The following is a 5,156-nucleotide window of genomic DNA, read 5'->3' as shown; positions in this document are numbered from 1 at the left end:
CATCCACTACTCAATTCCTAAAATCTCCCATAAAAATCACTCCTTAAATTTTCCCCAATTTCTAGGGTTTGAGTGACTTGAAACTTCTTGATTTCTACTTACTTCCAATCAATTGTGGTATGGTTATTCTAACTTTTGCAAGCTCATTTCTTCAATTTCTCTTTGTTTTACCATGTTTTACATGTTCAAGTATGATATGTGGTACAATTGATATTGTTAGTCATGGCTTATTTGATTTAAATGGTTATTGGGATTTCCTTGTTGTAATTGGTTGGTTGTTGTTAGTAGAACTTGTTTCATGATGAATATGCATGTATGACTTGGGTTTTCATGATTTCAATTTGTTTGCTTGAATGTGTTAATCTTTCACTAGTTGTTCATGCTACATTTTGATTGAGAAATTCTTGAGTTGGATGGAATTTTGTGACTATTACTCATTGTTCTCGGTTTGATTTCGATGAGTTTTGAGTGGATTTCATGAATTTTAGGGGACGTCATGCCCATTTTCGCCTAGATTTTCTTAGGATTTGCATTCGATTGCCATATGATTTTTAGCTCATGCCTTGGTTTATAAGTGTCCATTAATGCCTTGAATTGTATTGTTGCTACCGTCTACATCTATTTCACAACTCATGGCTTTTACTCTCATTGCACACACTTTTAATCTCGACGAGCTTCTTGTGCCCCCTTTTGGCTTGAATCTTCCTAATGTTAATTCTTGGCGATTTTTGTAGATTCACAATGCATCTTTTTGGCAAAAGCAAGTCCAAGAGGAAGAGGACGGGTGAATCTTCATCGTCAAATTTTCCTCCTCCTCCCGGCATCTATGATCATGGCATCATCGCTCCAAACAAAACACTTTTGGGATGTCTATAAAACCCTCATAGACGTCCCATTCGTTCTACAAGGTTCTTCTGCGGGAACACCTTAAGAAAGCTTGGCATCAATGGATGAAGTAGTCCGGCTCGCACAAAACTTTGGTTGGGGCGAGTTCATTGACCTCCACGCTCACACCTATGAGCGCGTCACATTGGAGTTCCTTGCTTCCCTCCGCAAGGAAGTCATTGAAGAAGATGATGAAGGGAATGAATCTCAAATTATTCTTCACTTTCGTATGTTCAACGAAGACCATTCCCTATCCGAGAGTGAGCTCAAATGAGATCTTCCATTGGCAAGCAACCGGGATGCATCGGCCTTCCGATATGACCTCAATGTGTCGCATTCCTATAATGAACAAGAATGGTGGCAAAGCATCTCCACCAAGCCCATCTTTCGCACTAACACCGCAAAGGTCAACAACATCATCCATATTGCTTTAAGATACTTTGCCCGGCTCCTTCAGTATGCCGTATTCTTCAAGGCAAACCTCGGCTCTATGGTGAAAGATGAGGTAGCTTGCCTTTTCTTGGCCGACAATCCTCAGCGTTTAAAGTTCAAATGCTCCACCACTTTTATCTCGAGATTGTTGGACACTCGAGATGGGCGGCTTGGTGATGAGATACACATGGGGGCATGATCACCCTCATTGCCCTTTCTTTGAATGGTGGAGCTTACAAGGACCAAATTGATTTGCTCCCCCATGTGCTCCAAAACAAAGAAGAAGAGGTCGTCGGCTACCCTCCTTATGCTCTTTCTATTGTTGCTCTCCGCAACCAACGCTTTCATCAACTACTCCACCCAGAATCGCAAATTTATCCTCTTGGTAGATAATGGAGAAGAATGGTGTGTCCTCCCGGATCCTCCTCACACTTCGGTAGACCCTTCCAACCGCTAAGGTGGAAGATTGCGCGAAAATTCATCCCCGATGAATTAAGGAAAAAACAAGCCCGCGGTGCAATCCCTCACCCTCAACCGGTCTACCAAGTGGAGCATAATTTCCCCCCCCCCCTAGTGGGGAGGTGAGACATCTTCTTCATCTTCCTCTTCTCCTTTTTGATATGAGTGCCCTGCGTAGTACCCTCGATGGTATTCGTTTTGATAATCAGGCTTCTATTGAACAATGGGGGTACTACGCAAGGATGAACTATGATAGTCTTGTGCAAGCGGGCGTTCAAACGCCCTATGTTAACTATCCCTACCACCCGCCTCAAGAGGGCCCAGTTCCACATTGGGACACCTATGACCCTAACAACCCCTCCCCCAACACCTATGCTTATTGGGAAGGTCCTATCAACCCATCCCAACGTGTTGGTACCCCACCATACAACCCTTATCGGCCGGGTGGGTGCGACTACGCCTATGATCCGGCAAGTCCATCAACCCCGAATCCTTTTGATGGTGGTTGGGGTACCCAAGGGTGGCCCTATGAGCACTTTAACCAACCTTTCCATCCATCCATAGATCGCCCGGGGTTTGATTTCATGAACCCCCCTCAGGAACGGGAGGATAGAAACCCCCAATGAGGGTTCTCTCCCTCCATTCCCCCCCCCCCCCCGGACTTTCATGCCTATTCCTTTTGCTCGAGACGTGCAAAAGACTAGCGTGGGGGAGGATGTTCCTTTTGGTTGAAGTGTACATAGGAGGGTAGTGTGGTAGGATGGTAGCTTGTGCATATGGAGAACCATCACGGATAATGAATTTATTGTAGTTAGAGATGATTTTTGGTTGGTAATATTCTTATGATGATGATGTTAAAAAAAAAAAAAAAAAAAAAAAAAAAAAAAAAAAAAAATTGAAGTTGTTTTTTCCCTCTTCTCTCTTGATCCCAAAATCCAAATCCCAAAATCCAAATTTTGTAGATAGCTTTTTGTCAATCTTTTTCTTTTGTTTATAATTCTAGTCTTTTCCTTTTGTTCACTAACTTTTCTTTGTATAGTTGTAGTGTTTCTTTTCTTTTGGCTCACTTTCCTTATAGCTTGAAAACGGAAGCACAAAATGATGGGATAAGGAGCAACTCAAGCTCCGGAAACCTTGGTGAGATCGCAATTTTGCCTTGTGTTCCATTTCAAGCAGCATTTGGTGAGATCTTTCCCTATTTTCCTTTATTTTTTTTTTCCTTGTGTGCATAGTTAGCTTAGACTAGAATGGAGTTGATTGTTCGAGGTTGTTTTGCATTTGATTCCTCGGAATCTGGTGATCGTTGGTATTGATGCCGAACGATCTTTGTTTGTCGATTGAGAATTATATGTTTACTAGCCTCTTATCTCTCTTGTACTCCTTGCATAAAAAAAAAAAAAAAAAAAAAAAAAAAAAAAAAAAAAGGGGGGTGAAAAAGATTTTCCTTTTTATTCATGGCAAACCACGAAAAGCTTAGTTGTTTCATTTTCATTTCGAGCATAATAATGTTGACTCGGTGTGTTTGAATGCTTTGCTTCTTGAGTGTTATAAGTTTGCATGCTTCGGGATTGCCATTGGTTGACTCTGGGACATGTTCATGCTAAGGTAGTTGTTCTAGAACTCGTTAGGCCATCGAACCCAAATTCACTTGTTTGTGGTAAGAAGGTGTTGCTCTCATTAGGGGATTTGAAGCCCTAGAGATGGTTTTTGTAACCCGATGTGAGCTTCATTGTTCAAGCCTCCAACATTACTTGTATGAGCGGCGTAGGATCCTCACCAAGGCATGCTTAGATCTAGAACTTGGCGTCTGGCTCCCGAGATCGAGACGAACTAACCTACGAATGACAAAGGCATTCTTCATTCGGTGACTATTTTTGTTTTTCTAGTATTAGTTTTTTTTTTTTCTTTTGTATTTTTGGGTTGCATTTGCCCTTACCATGTTGAATCTTCCCCTCCTTGATTATAGCACATTGCAAGCCCATGGCCCTTTTGTTTTACTTTCACCCTTAGAATCGTGAAGCTCAAGCCATGAGGGTTTATTGTAGTTTTGATTTGAAATTTGGAACGGAATGGTTCTACTTGGAAAGTGAAGCAGTGTTTTTGTGAATATATGTTCAAGAAAAGCAAATGTAAATCCTAGAAAAAGCCTTTGAAGCTAAAAAAAAAAAAAAAAAAAAAAAAGAGAGAGAGAATGTGACAAACGAAGGTTGATGAATGAAGATGTAAGAGGAAAGCGAAAGCTCAAAGTGTTTGGCATTTTAGTTCAAGATTGTGGCAACGTAGTTTGAAAATTGGTTGATGATTGATTTTGAAAAGAGGCTTGATCACCCTTTGCTTCACGGTTAGGCTAAGCACCAATTTCCAAATTCCTCCACACCCTTACCCCCCTAGCCATCGTTATAACCCTTTCAATGCCCTGTTGACCTAGGTTGGTTGAGTCACTTATCGGTGGAGGGAGCTGGAACTCAAGCATATGGAGAAGCATGACTTGGTGAGATGTCAGGTTCCCCTATTTTGCAGTGTTTTTATCTTTGTTCCGGCTCCTTCGAGGAGTCACTTGATGCTATCTCCAAGGGCGGATTTGAATCTAGATGAGGGAACGCGGTAAGATTGTATGGAATGCGGGGGGAGTGGTGCATGTTTGAGTTCTCTATGCTTAGCATAGCTTATCCTTCAATCAACTTTCGGCATCCCCTTGCATGCTCACTTCTACTACTCAGAAAGTTTGACACTCATTCATGTTTGTTATCTCCAAAAGCTCGATTTGGCTATGATTTGTGTTGGATTTGTTGTTTCTTTTCCCTTGTTTTTGGTTTGTCTTGAACGCAATTTTGTAAGAGTTGTGGGGTATGCTCTCTGGAAACCCTCACGAGATCACAACTCATCCTCATCGGCGACCTTGGGTTTAAATGGCTTGTTGCTTTTGCTAAAAGCAATTTCGGTTTTTCTTTTGTTCCTTGCATGTTTGAATAACTAATTCTTTCTCCCTTGTTCTTTTTCCTTTGCTTTGCTCGAGGGCGAGCAAAGGCTTAGCGTGGGGGAGTTTGATGAGTGACATTTATGTCACTCTTAGGGGTAGTATTTAGGTCTTTTTCCTCTTATTTTTCTTAGGTTTTTCCACCTCATTATCCTCTTATGGCTTCTTTTTGTGTTGATGAAAAGTAATGCTTATTTTGATAATCTTTATGCATTATTTTATCATCCCCGTGCTCTCGTGAACTTTGGTATCTTCTGCAGGTTCCATGACAGTCCTATGCACGGTGGGAGGCCCCTTGGCCAAGCATGGAAGCCATGGACAAAGGAAAGAGAGGCAAAAGGGAAGGAGAGGAAGCAAGAAAAGGAAGTGCAAGAGGAGGTGTGGCCGAACCTCTGAAAGGTCC

Source organism: Chenopodium quinoa, unplaced genomic scaffold, assembly GCF_001683475.1.
Source record: "Chenopodium quinoa cultivar QQ74 unplaced genomic scaffold, ASM168347v1, whole genome shotgun sequence".
Classification (NCBI taxonomy): Eukaryota; Viridiplantae; Streptophyta; class Magnoliopsida; order Caryophyllales; family Amaranthaceae; genus Chenopodium; species Chenopodium quinoa.
The sequence above is the reverse complement of the archived record's forward strand: the minus strand, read 5'-3'. Positions refer to the sequence as shown.